Source organism: Carcharodon carcharias, chromosome 2 (assembly GCF_017639515.1).
Source record: "Carcharodon carcharias isolate sCarCar2 chromosome 2, sCarCar2.pri, whole genome shotgun sequence".
NCBI classification, from domain to species: domain Eukaryota; kingdom Metazoa; phylum Chordata; class Chondrichthyes; order Lamniformes; family Lamnidae; genus Carcharodon; species Carcharodon carcharias.
Genome location: NC_054468.1, coordinates 37954859 through 37973176, shown reverse-complemented (window position 1 = coordinate 37973176; position 18318 = coordinate 37954859). Strand labels below are relative to the sequence as shown.

General features: G+C 39.7%; 1 long non-coding RNA gene across 1 annotated transcript; it reads left to right on the top strand.

Annotated features, from left to right (window-relative positions):
• The first annotated feature begins 537 nt into the window (after positions 1–537).
• On the top strand, positions 538–17511 carry LOC121272908. Its single transcript, XR_005941920.1, has 3 exons — positions 538–610; positions 14564–14623; positions 16446–17511. It is a non-coding gene; the product is annotated as an uncharacterized LOC121272908 (long non-coding RNA).
• Positions 17512–18318: the final 807 nt, after the last annotated feature.

The window sequence follows — 18318 nt, the reverse complement described above, 5'->3', positions numbered from 1 at the left end:
AGGGGAGAAAATTGCAGAAATATTTCTACATGACTGTACCCTAGTGTCGTAGTCTGTTTACACCACATGTATCTTATATGCGACTGTTGTGTTGTTAAACCATTTCAACTAACTCCATACGTCTGGTACCTGCTATATTCAATTGTATTCAAACACAAATAATTCTATTGCTCAGGGAAAAGATCACAAGCAGATTTTTCCACAGTCTAATATTTGGTAAGATTTTGCTTTACTTTATTGTGATTTTAAATATTTTAACTCAATTTTTGGATGTCAGGGAATTGTTTCAGGGAATTATCTCAAAAATAATTAAGAAATACAGCATTCTTAATTTTTCTGATGTTTCATTATCCTTATTCAGTTCCTTGCCTTATTTCATCCGACAAGAAGCCAAGTCTTTCAAAAGCAGGGTTAGACAGGAAGTGCCAGTGCAATCGCTCAGATAGAAACCTCTGCGTGTAGATGGTTGATTAATTGCAGGTCTGCCCAGACAAAGCTACACTGAGTTGGATACTGCCAGCATGCTATCTGTTGCCATGGTGATCCCCTGTGTTCCTGCTTTCAAACAAAACCCTGGAAAATTGGAAGGACTGTGCCGTATGTAAATAAGGTAAAATCATTTTTTCTTTAACTTATATGTAGGCATTGGTTGAAAGGAAAGGGATTCTATTTTTTTTCATTTTTATGCACAATCCTCATACAAGTAGTAGACAGAAAGAAAAGTTCCAATATGCACTGTATTTAAATTAAGTGCTGATTTTATGATACTCATTCATTTTATTTTGCCGAATTTAGTTCAGTTTCTCAAATCATATCAATATCTGAAGGTAGTTAACATAGTATGAAACAAAATTATTAATGTTAGAGATTCTAGTCTTTTTCTACTACCATAACACCATGAAATGGCTGAAAAATTTATCAGAATTGCATTTATACTTGAATCTACTTTCAATAATAAAATGTTGTGATGCTATACAGACATCAATTCACACAATGCAACCTTTCAACCATCTTCCCTCCCAGTGCTGACAACCACCTGCTGTAGCCAATTTTATTTTAAGTTCAAATATGGTACTTCTGATCTATGTCATAAGATTATTGTGTTCAAATAAAATAAATAGAATATGCTGGTATGAATTTCTACCACTTCACAATGTATGGCTACACCAGCCAGTTCCAACATATTGAAACCAGCAACTGAATGTGACCAGGTCACAATTCTGGGGGCGATTTTAACTTTATCCCACCCTGAAGCTGACAGGTTCCAATTTTCACTTGCTCTCCTGAAGAGGCAAAGATGCCTACCCAAATCTGGCGAGGCTCTTTTTAAACATCTATGTTGGATCCCAATTATGTCATTGGAACCTGACTGCAACATTGGTGGCCTTAGCAGGAAGTAGCAGTGAGTTTCCAGAATAACCCAGTGGCCAAAATAATTGGGAGCAGCTGAAGCTCAAAAAGCTAAGTTTTCATTATAAACTTTCTTTGTGGCGTCAAGTGAGGCAGGAATGCTCCCCTGAACCCCAAAAGGTAATCATAGGCTTCCCCACCATGGTCTCGCCACCACCTCTCACCCCACAATTATGGGACCCTTCAGAGAATGACTTGGCAGCAAATCCTGCCAGTAAATGCAGCCTGTTTCCCACCTGGAAATTAAGACCCAGTGCTGCAATGGGTAGAACATTCTCTCACCAGCCTGGTTTTTATTGGAAATTCTCAAGCAGTAAAAAATTCAGGCCAGTTTCAGTCTTCTGCATTGGAAAATTTAAAAAAAATCAATATTTGTCTAATTTATTTTAAAATTAGTTAAGTGAACTAATAAGCTTCACTAACATGCAGAACAAGTAAGAAACATAATGTAGCTTGGGCTTACATAAAAATAACCACAAAAGGGAATCTCACTTATATGTACCCTGTCATCTCATGAGATAAGAGTGACGTAAGAGAAAGATTCCATCTGTAAACTAGCGCAAAACTGTAAATATGTTTTGTTATGACTTTGTTATATGTCACACTTTGAGGAGATCTTCCCCGGTGGTTCAATTTTTAAAAAAATTATTGTTCTCACATGAGAAGTTTAAGCAACTACACATGTCAGTAAAATGGACTGACAACATAAATACTTAATAGCACAGGAAAATAACTGTTTGAACTATGAAATGATCAGTGTGCTGTATTACTGAACTTACCATCCAGATATTTGGGGCCTAACTGTTAAATATTCTGAAATTACACTTTTGCAAATTTGCTGTAGAATTGATCAGTGGGAAAAAATTGCCATATGTCAAACTTATGATATGCTGTGATGAGGAATGCTCACCAAACCTATATGAATATTTGGTTTCAAATAAAATGCACCCAAGGTGTTCACTTTCATTTTAACTAATTTACTTATCGTTCAACTGATCGCATTTTATATCTGCACAAATGAATTGTGCTTGCTTTGAAAATTTCTCCAGCTCAAACAAAGTTCAGTTATCCCCATGTTGGCCAATATTGTCAATGGTTCTTTCTCTTCAAATTTGTCCCTCTCTTATTTAAATCTGCCATCAAATCCCCTGTTTTCAAACAGTCTACCCGTGATCCCAACATGCTTGCAAACCACTGCCCCAGCACCACCCTTCCCATCCTCTCCAACATCCTTGAGTGTGTTGTTGCCTTCCCAATCTATGCCCCCATCTTTCCATGAATTCCATTTTGAATTCCTCCAATCAGTTTTCCACCGACCACAGTACTGAAACAGCTCTTAGCAAAGTCACAGGTGACATCCCATGTCATCCCTCTTTGTCCTCCTTGATCTTTCTGCAGCCTTTGATACAGTTGACCATACCATCCTCCTCCCATAGCCTCTGCGCCATTGTCCAGCTGGGTGGGACTGTGCTCACTTGGATCCATTCTTATCTATCTAATCGTAGCAAAAGTATCATTTGCAATGGCTTTGCTTCTTGTTCTGCACAATTACCTCTGGTGTCCCCTAAAGATTTATCCTTTGCCCTTCCTCTTTCTCATTTACATATTGCCCTTCAGTGTCATCATCCAAAAGCACAGCATTAGTTTTCGCATATACGCTGGAGACACCTATCTCTACTCACTACTGCCTCCCTGATTCCTCCGCTGTCACTAAGTTATCAGACAGCTTATCTGACATCCAGCACTGGATGAGCAGAAATTTCCTCCAGTTAAATATTGGGAAGACTGAAGCCATTGTTTTGAGTCCCCACTCCAAACTCTGTTCCGAAACTACTGACTACATCCCTCTCCCTGGCAACTGTGAGACTTATCTCAATTGTTCTCAAACTTGGTGATCCAGATGATTTGAGCCCCAGATGAGTTTTCAACCACACGTTCATGCCATCACTAAAACCGCTTTTTTCTACCTCAGTAACATTGCACAACTTCACCCCAGCTCATCTGCTGCTGAAACCCTCACTCATACCTTTGCTACCTCAAGACCTGACTATTCCAACACAGCCCCAGCTGGTTTTCAACACATTCTGCCCTCTGTACACTTGAGGTCATCCAAAACTCTGCTGCCTGTGTCCTACCTTGCACCAAGTCCTACTCACCAATCACCCCTGTTCCTACATTGGCTTCCGGTCAAGCAACATTCTGATTTTAAAATTCTCACCCTTGTTTTCAAATCCCTTCCAGGTCTCAACCTTCCCTACCTCTAATCTCCTGCAGTCCCACGACCCTCCCACTTATCTGCACTTATGTCATTTTGGCTTCTTGAGTGTCCTCAATTTTAAATGCTCCACCATTAATAAGTGTATCTTCAGTTACCTAAGGTCCTAAGCTCTTAATATCCTCCCTACATCTCTCCCCCTGTCTACCTCACCTTCCACCTTTAAGACACTCCTTAAAACCTACCTCTTTGACCAAGATTTTGGTCATCTCACTGAATGTTGCTTTGTATGGTTTGATGTCATAATTTATTTTATAATGTTCCTGTGAATCACCTTGTGATGTTTTATGTTAAGGGTGCTATATAAATAAAGCTGTTGTATATCAGGGAGTAATTGCTCCAGTCTAGTCTTAGAGGGTAACTGCTCTGTAATACAGGTTTTCTTGTCCATCTTATATGAGATTTTCATTTCCTCATCCCTAAGAAAGTCTCATTGCATAATATGCCTTCAATATATTGCCTGTTTGCCAATCCAAGAAAAAAAGTTATTGTAGCTAAAAATCTGGAGGTCCATTTTTATACCGGCACTTATGTTTCCAATTTGTGTTAATGACTGAAGAAAATATACCCTTCTGAGGGTGGGCAGCATGTTCCTAAAACAACAGCTATTTGTATTTATATAGTACCTTTAACTTGGCAAAACATCCCAAGGCACCTCCCAGGGATGTTATAAAACAAAAGAAAACCAGCCTCTGTAATTAGATTATAGAAGGTTTAGAGGAACAATTGGGAAGGACCTTTCTCTGGGTTTTAGCTCCCTCCCTGAGTAAAAGAATCTGACACTTGCCCAGCCTCTCATCCTGTCTCCTCTGTTTCTTAATCAAGATTGGGAAATCACAATGTGAATGTAAATCTGATTCCTGTAACTTTGGCACAGCTCATTACTAAAGCAAGTCAGTGTGTAACTCTTTCGAGTACAAACACGTTTCCATCTGTTCCTATTCAGATGAAGTTACATTGTTTCATAGTTTGCTATTGTGAGATTTGAACTCTTAATCTTGGGGTTACAAACCCAGTACCATAACCACTTGGCTATTTAGGCCAAGCCCAAGTCAGTGTGTAATCAGAGCAACGTAAAGGCAAGTTAATTAATAACGTATAATTACTTGCCAAATACATATTTCTAATATCCCACAAATATCTCTTGCAGTAAATGTAGTTCCACACTGAGGTAACCAGGAAATAGTATCTATACTGAAAGTTGAAATATTTTACAACATCAAGTGGATATAAAAACAGGGTAAAGCCCTGGACTCAGCTGAGCTGTCTGCAGCTGTCTGTCAGTTATATAGGCCATTGGTGAAGAACTTCTTACCATCTTAGAACACAGAATGTGATCCTCCCTGCATGCTGGTTGACCTTTTTTGTATTCATTCACGGGATGTGGGCTTCACTGGCTGGACCAGCATTTATTGGCCATTCCTAGTTGCCCATGAGAAGGTGGTGATGAGCTGCCTTCTCGAACCGCTGCAATCCATGTGGTGTAGGTACACCCACAGTGCTGTTAGGAAAGAACTTCCAGGATTTTGACCCAGCTTCAGTGAAGGAACGGCGATATATTTCCAAGTCAGTATGGTGAGTGACTTGGAGGGGACCTTCCAGGTGGTGGTGTTCCCATCTATCTGCTGCCCTTGTTCTCCTAGATGGTAGTGGTCGTGAGTTTGGAAGGTGCTTTTGAAGGAGCCTTGGTGAATTCCTGGAGTGCATCCTGTAGATGGTACACACTGCTGCTACTGTGCATTGGTGGTGGAGGGAGTGAATGTTTGTGGATGTGGTGCCAATCAAGCGGGCTGCTTTGTCCTGGACAGTGTCAAGATTCTTGAGTGTTGTGGAAGCTGCACTCATCCAGGCAAGTGGGGAGTATTCCATCACACTCCTGACTTGTGCCTTGTAGTTGGTGGACAGGCTTGGGGAGCCAGGAGGTGAGTTACTTGTTACACGATTCCTAGTGTCTAACCTGCTCTTGTAGCCACAGTATTTATATGGCTAGTCTAGTTCAGTTTCTGGTCAATGGTAACCCCCAGGATGTTGATAGTGGGGGCTTCAGTGATGGTAATGCCATTGAACATCAAGAGGCGATGGTTGGATTCTCTCTTGCTGGAGATAGTCATTGCCTGACACTTGTGTGGTGCGAATGTTATTTGCCACTTGTCAGCCCAAGCCTGGATTTTGTTCAGGTCCTGCTGCATTTGGACATGGACTGCTTCAGTATCTGAGGAGTCGTGAATGGTGCTGAACATTGTGCAATTATCAGCAAACATCCCCACTTCTGACCTTAAGTTGGAAGGAAAGTCATTGATGAATCAGCTGAAGACGGCCATCACAAAATGTGTTGAATTCATCTTTTGAGTTACAGTGGTTTGTAATTAGTTGCTTGCCAATTATTTCACATTCCAGTTGGTGACTGTCTGCATTCCATTTGCCAACAGCTTCAACAAGTGATTCATCATCACCAAAGAAGCCAAAAATTGCAAGACAGATGCAATGGCAAAGGGAAAATCACACAAGCGTGAGAACATTTACATCTACACCTTTTGATCTCATTGGCCACGTATTGGGAATTACCTCGGTGGAAACGGGATCACTTTACCAGTCACTCACTTTTACAACATTTATAAACTGTTTTACTTTAAATGGAACCATAGATTGGTTACAGCACAGAAAGAGGCCATTCAGCCCATTGACCTGTGCTGACTCTCTGCAAGAGCAATTTAGCTAGTCCCACTCCTTTGCCCTTTTCCCATAACACCACAAATCATTCTTTGAAAGCCACGATTGAATTTGCTTCCACCACCCTTTCAAGCAATGCATTCCAAATTGTAACCACCTGCTGCATTAAAAAGTTTTTCCTTGTGTCATCTTTGATTCTTTGGTCAATCGCTTTAAATCTGTGCCCTCTTCTTGACCTTTCCACCAGTGGAAACAATTTCTCTCTATCTACTCTGTCTCAGCCCCTCAAGATTTTTAACAATTCCATCAAATCTCCTCTCAAACTGCTCTTTTCTAACGAGAACAACCTCACCCTCCACAAAACTGAAGTCACCTTGGAACTATTCTCGTAAATCTTTTTTGCATCCTTTCTAAAGCCTTCGCATCCTTCATAAACTGCATTGCCCAGATTTGAACGTGATTTTCCGATTGAGATCGAACCGGTGTTTTAAAAAGGTTCATCATAACTTCCTTGCTTTTATACTCTACACCTCTATTTATAAAGCCCAGTATCCTGTCTGCCTTTTTAACTGCTTTCTTGACCTAATCTACCACCTTCAACAATTTGTGCAAATAGACCTCTGTTCCGATCATGCTGCAATGGGGAAAATCACGTTCTGTCAGTTAAGAGGTGAAAGTCATGGAATTTTCAGGGTGTTACACCATCACTTATCATCTGTACTGTGTTCACTGTATATAGTACAAATTCAATGGAAGTTCACAAAGTACCAGTATGAGTGCATCCTGTAGATAGTACCACATATAGTGTCACTGCATATGGTAGGCACAGCATGTTTAATATGACTACAAACTGTGTATAAAGTATGCCCTGTGACTGCATATCATGAATATAGTGTGCTTAGTACAGTTACAAAATATGTATTCAAAATAGGCATTCAGTATATCGGGAGACATTGCATGTGGCTGCACACTTTGCACTTGGTATGTTCGGTGCCAAGTGGTTATGGTACTGGGTTTATAACCCCAAGATCAAGAGTTCAAATCTCACAATGGCAAACTATGAAACAATGTAACTTCATCTGAAACAGATGGAAATGGGTTTGTACTCAAAAGAGTTACAAATTTAGGAAGAAGCAAATTTGATATGATTACATAATCAGATACACATGCTCAATGTGACTACACACTGAGTATACAGTGAGTTCAGTGTGACTACACAAGTGTGCACAGAGCAGATTCAATGTTAATATGCACCAGATATAAGTTCAGTGAAAGTGCGAACTCCGGTGAAATCGATTCAATGACAGTGCACAAAGCAGACAAAACAGGCTCAGTGTCACCACAAACTATGGATGCAAAAGGTTCAGTGTGACTGCAGGGTGTAGTTACAGAAGGTTCAATGTGACTGTGCATTGGGGATGGAACAAGTTCAATGTGAATGCACATTGTAAATAGAGCAGGCTTACCAACACCAGGCATTTTGGCTAGAGCATGTTCAATGACCACATTAAAATAATAATTTATTTTGAAGATGTGCTGCACAGAAACAAATCCTGTCACAAGAAAATTGGTCCTCAACAGGGTAAAAATCCAGACAGCTTCTGGATTTTTATTTTATTTTCTAAGTATTGTAAAATTCAGTTAGGAAAGGAAGTGAAACGGCAATGCCTTTGCAGATGTAGCTGGGCTCCAGTGTCATAAGAGATGAAAATTAAACATTTCCAGCCAAAATACACAACATTGCTGAGCCAATGGCTTGGATTTTGTGCTGGCAATGACAGTAAAACTGTCAGCATTTGCCATTATTAGTCCACTAAAACTAGCAGCTTAGGAGTCCCGACATGTGCAGAATGGCATGGCAATCCAGAAGCTGCTGTCAGTGATTCGACACTTCTCCAGAGGGTACCCAACAGCCCAGCATTCCTCCCCCCTCAAGACTGCAATAATGAAAATCAATTGAATTGATGAATTGGTAAGAACTTCCACTCTTTCACCATAAAAATCCTTGAAAAAAAGTTATAGCTTGTTAAATGCAGTGTAACTGGGTTTTTAACAGCAAACTAACTTCATAATTACTGCTACATATCTGCACTGGCCCTAAAAAACTAATTTTATATTTATGGAATGTCAAGTTTTACCATCATGTTGAAAATTTCACATTTTCTAAAAAAAACATAAAGTTTGTTGTGTTCTTATTTCAGCTTTTATCTTAATCCAATCATAATCATTTATTCTGCTATCTGAAAATTCAAAGTAAAAATGAAGGATTTTAAGTTTTTTTAACTTCCTGGTTTGCTGTGTGGGAATATTTCAATGTGATTAGCTGTTTCCCTGCTTGCTGACATTACTGCTCCTGTAGACCAAGACATCCCGTTGACTTGACGTCAGATTTAACTTGCCAGCGGAAAAGGGGAAGCCCGTGCCAGAGAGACCACTCGTTCTTTGTGGGCAGCTTTCTTCTAGATCAGTGATGAGCAACCCAGCTTCACTGCTGACAGAAAAATCCTGGCCAATGTCCCTCCTTTTCACCCATGTTAATTCTTTTGTTCAAGTGTTGAAACAGCTGCATACCATTAGGTAATTATTTAAAACCTGGACAGGTGGTAAATTTTCACACTGCAGGAACACCTATTGCAAATTAGGGTGCACACCTTCCCTACCCATGCACCCAACATACCCCACCCCCTATCTCGCCTTACACAAATATGAATTACTGTTGGCAGTAATGTATACCGTTTTGCCATCTGGATGAAGTCTATACTTACCTTTTTTTAAAAATAGCATTAATTTCCTTTAAAGCATCCCTTTAAATCAAAATATTGGTTTGTTTACATTGCAGACAGTTTCATCCACACTTGTAAAATGAAGAAGCAGAGACTGAAGTCAGATTATTTTCTCTTCATTTGGAGACCAGTTTGACGATCACATTTAATCCATTTGCACAAATTTTCCCGCATACAGTTGTATTTATGATGTTGATTGTTGTAATTTAACACGCTGGCTTCTCTGCATTACCAGTATTCCAGTGTCTAAAAACATCCAAGGGTTGATGTTGTGTATTGCACTGACAAAGATTAACACAGGCTCAGCTGCTTGTGGCCATTATTAAACTAACTTTATTTACACCTCCCCAGCAGAGAAGGCACTATAACAAAATGCTTAGATCTTGCAATATACAATACTCCCTCCTCACTGAAAAAACAACTTATCCATTAAAATGTTACATATACACAAGTTCCCAGGATACAATATGACAAAACCAACATCAATACTGAAAATTTAACCAGTTGGGTCACATCAATGCTTTTGCTGTAATTACAACCAATACATGTATGACCGATACTGCAAGAATAATTTGCACATAAATGTAAAAAAATGTTTTTCCTTAACACTATCTTCATTTGACAAGAACTAATGAAGAGAACAGTTTTCTTCTTCCTTCCTACATTATTTCAGTTCACCTAACTGGCTTCTTTCTCTTTCTGCCTGAATATCTTCTTCCATTTCCATTAGCTTGACTCTGCTCCCTAAACATCTCTGATTGTGTCAACCTTTAACTCTGAATGTGACTTAATGGTTGGGTTTGTGACATTGATTGATTAGTCTTAATCAAAGACCCTGACTCACTTTACTCTCTCTCTGGGTTCTGTGATACCGGAAAAGTTTCAGTTTTCTTGTGACTTTTCACTTTCTTATAAGGAAAAATAAGTTGAAACTGGCTGAAGATTGCAACTGTATCTAACCAGCCTGCACTGGGAATTACTGGTATTCACTGGGGTAATTGGAACAACTGGGAAATTCAACCAGAAATCATCTGCCACCAGATTTTGTCAGCTGACTTGGGCTGTAGCCGGTTGCAATTTACTCGGAACGCTTGACTTGTGAACTGGGAACTGCCTGGCTGAAGCCTGCAGACGCTGTTCCCCATTCTTGTATGTCAGTTATCAGGCTGTGTGGTCCCCATTTCTGTGTGTCACATCAGACTGTACACAGACTGTTCCCAATTCCTGTCTGTCAGCTATCAGTTTGGACAGAGTTTGTATATCCTCGTCCATGTGCTGGTTTTCGAATTTTGCCAGGTATAGTTGCATGCTATATTAGAACGTACACAGACGCTCTCCCTTTTCTGATTTTAACTTGGAACTGCAGGACGAATATGGACTATAAGAGGTTTCTCAAGCTTTTCCTTTGTCAGATTTCCATTTTCAAGCAAGTGATCTACATGACACTGACAGAGTCTCCCCAATTTTCTCTAGGTATGTGAATGCACCTAGTCCCTTTACAACAACTCCAATCACATCGTTCTCCATATAACCTTGATGGTTTTTCACCATGACCTTCAGATGAGCATTAACTTTCTAAGTTTAATGCCTTGTGTATCATGACTTTGTCTTGCTTTTCTCCACCTTTGTGACTGACATCAGGCTTAAGCAAACTAACCTTGTCCTAGGAGCGTGTTTAAACACTAACTCATTAAGTGAGCAACCAGTTGTAGGCTGTGAGGTTATTCTGTAAGAGAACAGAAAATTGCCTACCCTGTGACAAAGAGAAACATGGAAATGACTGCCTAGCTTATCAACTAGCAAATACTTCTGCAAAGACCTCTTCACAATCTGTATACTGCTTTCTGTAGCACTATTCGATGATGAGTGATATGGTGGTATGTGTTTGACTCCGCTCTTATGCAGAAATATTTCAAACTCTTTTACTTAAACTGTGGACCATTATCTTACATCAACACATCTGGCAACTTATAAATTGCAAACAAGCTTCTCAAAACCTCAGTGCTTTTGGCACTTGTGGTATTGGGTATAGAATCAACATTTATCCATTTGCTACAGTTATCGAGCAAAACAGGTTACTCTTTCCCTTTCACTCCAAAGAAATTGACATGTACTCATTACCACAGTTTTCTTTGACCATGAAATTAAAGGAATTTTGCTTGGATCAATTCTCATTCTGAGACACACTTTGCAACTTTTCACAAACTCTTCAATATCTTTATCAACCTTTGGATACCAAATATAACTTCTTTCTACTGTTTTCATATGGATTATCCCTGTGCGCTCTGGATGAAGTTCCTCTAACAATCTGTCTCCAAACCTTGGCAGAATAATGACTCTTAAAGTCCATAGGAGACAGCCTTGGTCTACACTCAAATCATTTCTGTATGTGAAACACTCCTGCAATTTCTCATCACCACACTTTTTAGGCCAGTCATTCATGACATAATTGAAAACCTTACTGAGCAATACATCCTCGTGTGTTTCTTCACTAATTTCTCTGACAGACATTGGCAAGTCACTTGCGTATGTAAAGTATGTAAATCAGTGGCTAGAAATTAATCAGTCTTCACAAGAAATCACAAAAGAACTTTCATATTTGCATTGTTACGATCAGGTGAGGAGGGGTAGACTAACTCCCATTTTTTTCCACTCAATGTTTGATCGCAACTGGATTTTAAAAAATATATGCTTGCCAATTCAGAGATTGTTTAATCGTTTACATGCTGTGACTGTGAAAGACACACATAGATAGGTTTCCTTGTAAAATAGAAATATAAGAGAATAGGATCTATTCTACTTAACACATGATCAAAATAAAAAGAATAAAAACACTCAAGTTCTCACACAAACATGCATTCAAGGGTTCACATGCACACCCACACAAGTAACTTACAAAGTGGAAGGATAGATTAAGCATTTTTTTAGAATCCAATAAAAGTTATACAGATCTTGTAGATTGATGACTGAATGGTTTCAGGTTGGGCTCAATGGTCTCTCAGGATCTGGCACCAAGACAGTTCAAAGATGTTGATAGATGATTTATATCTGTTCTCCTGGGGGCAACAGCAGCTGGGTTGATTCTTAAAACACTGCCTACGGCAAGTATATGGTCAGACAATAGGCAAAGTTCGTGTTTGCAGGATGAATGGAGAGAGGGAGAGAGACAGTGCCCCACTCAACGTTCTACTTCTTCTGTGTCTCTTCTGCTTCTGTTCTGTGGTATGGAGAAAAACAGTTTCTTGGACTCAAATGAGAGAGTCAGTTGACTCATCACATAATCCCCTCTCAGCAACTGACCAGTTATGTAAACATGGTCATAGCAAGTTGATTCCAGGTCCATGGTTACGGTATGATTAGATTATGGCTGGATGAGTTCCTTTCTCAATCAGAGCCCATTGTCCAAAGTGATTACGCCTAATGGCTTGTTCCCCACTCAGGTGAATATCCAGCTGCCATGTGGATGTTTGGTGAATGGGTCAGGAGATGTGTTCATTCACATTCCTCTAAGGTAATTACCTTTGATGGGTTCTTCTAGACAAGCTGATTACATTTTAATGGCTTTGGAATGTGTAAGGTGCAGTCATGCAAATGTTCAGGCATCTTAGAAGCCGTTGTTTTAAGTCTCTGGAATGCTGCCTCAGCCTTTTAAAACTCAACTGGTGGTTTCAGCCCAATAATTAAATCAAGTCATTTTAAATATAAAACCTGCCCACCAGGTGAAATAAAATGCTACAAGTATTTGATTATAATATTGAAAAAAAAATACACGTTCATACTCAAACACTCACTCAGATCAATCTTGCAACTGTTGCAAGTTGACATGTCTGCAACAGCTATTGCCTGTTTGAGTTTCAATTTCCCAACATCCTCTTTGGATGAGACACAATTATAATTAAATCCCTTTTGGGCTTCAGGTCAAGCCCAAGGAAGGCATTTGTTTTGAAAACCAAATGCCTTCTGTCCCATTTTCCTCTCTATGCATCATCCAGCAGGCTTGAATTTTCACTGACACCTGTTCATAGTGCTTTAGGAATTTTAATACCAGCAGGCATACGATACTTAGTGGGGTTTGGGCTAGGTGGAAGCTCAAATTCAGTAATTGAGTTTTTGAGGAGGTCAACTTTCATAGGCTGCTGTAGAAACATCTTTTCTGTCCCAACCATTATACTATGCAAACTTGGGCCATAAGAATCAACCCCCATCCCTGCCACTGGAATGGCACTTTTGAAACATTTGAACCAAATATGATTGTAAGGGCTTGGTGGTTAGATAACAAAGTAAACTTCCTACAGTACAAGCATTCGTGGAACTTAGTAACATCGGGCAGAATTTTGCCCTAGGTTGGCGGGCTGGCCCCACCAGCTTGGCAGCAGGCAGTCAGCCAAATTCTGGCGCTGAAGCGTGCCCCGCCACCATTTTAAGTGGGTGGGCCAATTAAGGCCTGCCCAGCGGCCTGCCCAACAGGAAGCGCTATGCACTTCCTGTGTGGGGGGGAAGGGATTCCCCATCTGCCAAAGTGCGCTCTTTTGCGCATGCGCGTGAAAGAGCGCACTGCTCCCTGACACTAAGTGCTGTCTCAGGGAGATCAGTGAAAGTTTTACAAACTTAAAAAATAGAAAAATAAAAAAATTATTAACATGTCCCCCTCATGTGACAATGTCACACGAGATGGGACATGTTAATAAATATCACATAAAATTTATTAAACATTTTTAAATCAGACATGAAACCTCATCCCACCAGTGGATGAGGTTTTATGTTTTTCCCATTGCCCACTGGGGCTCCTGGCCTGCCCACCAGCCTTAAGGTTGGACGGGCAGGGCTTTTAACTACCTTAATTATCCTGTCAATGGTCTCAATTGGCCAGTGACAGGTTGGCGGGCGCACAGCTGATTTCGCTGTGCCCCCACCTTCCTCAATATTTAAATGGACCGGGATGACGTTGGGGGTTCCTCCCAACGTCATCCCCTGTCATTTTCCCGTCAGCAAGAGGGCCCCGCCCCCAAATCGCCAACGGGAAAATTCAGGCCATCATATTTGATCACTAATGCCTCTTTCTCAACTTGTGAGTAATTCTTCTCTGACTTCATTAAAATTTTCGAAGCATATGCTACAGGCTTCTCCAAACCTTCTTCCATTATGTGAGATAACACCATACCTAATTCCTGTGGTGAGGCATCCCATGCTTAGGCTAATTTTTCCTTGGGACCATCGTCGGTCAAAACAGCATCACTAGTCGGTAGATTCTTCACTTCTTCAGATGGTTTCTGATGCTCCAGAGATCACTCTCAATCTATTCTATCCTTGAGCAGTTGATAAAGTGGAGCAAATGTATAAACTACATCAGGGAGGAACTTAGAATAATACACAACATGTATGAATGTTCTAAGTTCTTCTTTGTTTTCTGGTCTCTTTGCTTCAGAATCTCTTCAACCTTATCCTGCATTGGGTGGATACTTTCACCATCAATTTGCTGATCCAGGTATGTTACACTTGACACAATGAAGCAATGTTTGTGCTTTTTAGCTTTGATGCCATGCTCTTGAAGTCGATCTAGGACTTGTTCAATCTCACTACATGCTTTTTCTCTGCCTTAAAGCTAATTAGAATGACATCCAAGAAGCAGCACACTCCTTTCATCCCACTTAGTATCTGATCCATGATTGTCTGGAACACTGAGGGAGCAATAGAAAGCCCAAATGTAACATTTCATACTTGTACAACCCTTTGTGTGCATGAATGGTAAGCAGTTCCTTGCTCTTGTCAGTTAATTCTAATTATGAATGTTTGACAAATATATCTTATTCAATGCCTTCCCATTTATTAAATTAGAAAACAAATTTTCACTGGTAGGCAGTGGGTAAATATCATATATAACCATTTACTGTTTTCTCCACAAATCCAAATGGACCCATCTGCTTTTTGAACTCCACAATGGGTGCAGCCCATTCACTGCTCTTCACCTTCTTAATTGCCCCGTTCTTTCTGATCTATTCGCTCTTTACTTATTGCTTCTAACTGTACATTTGACACTGGCCTAGTGTTATGATCCTATCTGATGTTAATACAGGACAAGTCAGATCCCAGCGTGAAACCTGGCTTGATAGATTCTAACTTTTTTTAAGAAACCATGAAGGAAAGTTACTGAACAAATTGACAGGAGTCACTGATGAACTTTTAACACAAAGAATTAAACATGTATTCAAATAAGAAAAATGAACGATATTACACCAGACAAAAAGGTTGGAAAGATCTTAATACAAACACAAGAAGACAATTCAACTTCCCAATATTCCTTTACCCAGCAATATCTTTGCAGACACACGAACCAGTGAAGAGTTACCACTAGCTTGACACAAAGGCTCCTTGTTTGGGACCAGCCCACATGCAAATGGTTTTATTCCAGTGAATTGTTGAGAATTCACTTGATGCTTCTCATCCAACTTGTATCTCTCCCTGAGGCACCCAAATAACCGCACTTTAAGCTCACGGTTGCTTCAACTAGAGAGCAAACACATGAGTTCCCTAAACTCAGTCTCCCAGTAGCCCTGTAGTATTTCTTATCTCAGAGAGCTGAAAAAGCCCTGTCTTCACTCTCTGACACTCACTGAACTCTTCCCTGTCATTTTCTCTGTCTGTGTCTATGTCACTTGACCACTGTTGTTTGGCAACTATCCAGTTTTTTCTACTTTGTGTTTTTTTCCCAAAATCAGTAAACATCTAACCCATTTTTAACCATCTCTCTAACTTAAGGGGTTGTATATACATATAAACAAAACCAAAAGTCTGACCTTACAGCCACAGGTCCAACCAGACTTCTAGACACCAAAGCTCATACCAAACCTACATGAAACTGAAATGCTTTTTGCTTTATTAACACATATATATATTCAACTTAAAAATTATACATTGTTCCTAACACTAGCCATGCAAAAAATTGGCAGTACATTGTCCTTTACTTGACTTTAGCCTTATAATGTCGAATTTCATAATTTGGTCCTCTTTGCCCAAAGACCACTTTGTTCTCTCTTAAAACTCTCAATGTCAGATATAATCTTACTGACCCCCTACTGCAAATACCTAGGCCCAGTTTAATTGTTTCTTCTGAAACCAATTTCTTCCCACCAGGGAGACTTTGTTTCATCCTATTACTACCAATGGCAAGTAATAGGATGTATCATCGTATTCCACTCTAACACGAACTTCACCTAACAACAGAATACTGTTATTGAAATAATAAATCAATTTAACACCAGTTTTGTATAATGGAAAGTGACTTGGGGACTTCTTGTACTTTCCTTCAGAAATAACAGACATGGCTACAGCTGTATCATCGATGGAAGTAAGTTGAGAATCCCCGACATTCCTGACAACTGTGGACGCTGAAATTGTACCTTCAGTCCTGTTACTCTCATCTTCCGGACGCTGTTTTTCTTGCTCTCTGACTGAGTACAAATCTTGATCTTTCTGCTCGATAATGTCAATTTCTGTTTCCATATATATCATATGTGCATATGAGGACTTCCAGACGCCTGAACTAGCTTTAAATCTACAATAGCCTCAATGTGATACACGGGTGCAACCTGCAGCTTTAGTACAATGTAGAACATTACTGTTTCCCTACTCCTGCTTGTTGTCTGGATATGACTTCCCACAGGCATAGCACTTTGACTGAAAATGGGGACACTTAAATGGCTGGTGGCTACCATGGCAACAGTAGTGTCTAAATTTCTGATTCTGACACTTTGAACTTGGCTGCCATGGCCTGGGTCTTGCCGAAATCCAGTGGACTCATCCCCTGATGAGTTCGAATAGAACTCGCTTACAATTTGCAACTCTCACTATATGCCATTTCCTTGGCTGTGGCCTCATTGCAGGCCTCCTTCCATGTCAGCTTAAAAGCTTGGTTTGGATTTTATCATTCTTTAAGCCTCTGTGTTTCTAAGGTTGATTTCTAAGTTCATGCCAAACCCACAGTAACGACAGAGTTTCTTTAACTCAAGAATATAATCTGCAACAGTCTCACTTGGCAACTGCTTCCTTTCCCAGAATGAAACTCTTAAAGCAATTTCATTTTGAGTCGTGCTATAATACGAGTCCAGAATCTCATCAATTTCAGATTAGTCCATAATACTGGGGTCTCGAGGGCAATCTTGGTTAGACACCACCTCAAAAGCATCTGGCCCAATCATGGTGAAGAAAACATTTTTTATCCTCATCTCCTATTTTATTCACTTTTAGCCAAATGTGTAACCTTCATTCCTAATTACACCAGGCCTCTTTGTTAGGGTTGAACTCCCCCAATGTCCCTAGATATGCCTCCAGTGCCATTTTTTCAATGACTTACTGTACTAACTCACTGTATACCTGAATATGATGTGCACATGCAGCAATCTTTCAAATATTTCATACTTCCTCAAAATCAACTTTAGGAGTTCCAAAAATGGGCCACAATATTCTTCAGTCCTTAATTTCTCAAATGAAATGTAAAAAATAATTTTATCCTATTCTTTTTGTTGTGTGAGTAAGACTAACACATGCTCAACTTCAGGCAGCCATTATTGAACTAATTTTATTCACGCCTTCCCAACAGAGAGGGCAACAGAGAAGGCAATATAATAAAATGCTCAGGTCTTGCAATATACTACAGTTAATAAAGCATTTATTAGGTTCAGATGAATTGCAATACAAATACACTACTATAACATTTTACTGGAAGTCTCCCTTATTAGATTAGGAATTGAAATTCTGTTGCATACTAGTTTTAATGCTAACTGGCTAACACATTTGTGTACAAATTTTGTGTGCAATTTGAATTGTCATTCTCCTTTCTGAAATAAACAAGTGAATGACATTGGCCTAGGTTTTTCTGCACTAATAACAATAAGCAATTAGTGCTGGCCATTATTAAAGGGTAAAATCTGACAGCAGTTTCTGGCATCCACACATATGCAGTTAAATGCAGTTATCTGAAATTCCTGTCAGAGATATCCTGCTCCTCCATAGAATGCGTTGTTGAAGTGCTTGCTGATAGACTCAATATTGAAATTACTGCAATGGCATGAAGCTGTGGAGCTTGCCCGTGAGTTCTGCACTAAAAATGGCTGAAAAAGATCGGCTGTTGCATTCAGGAGTAACTGAGTTTTTAACAGAATGATAATTACTGGTGAATAAAAT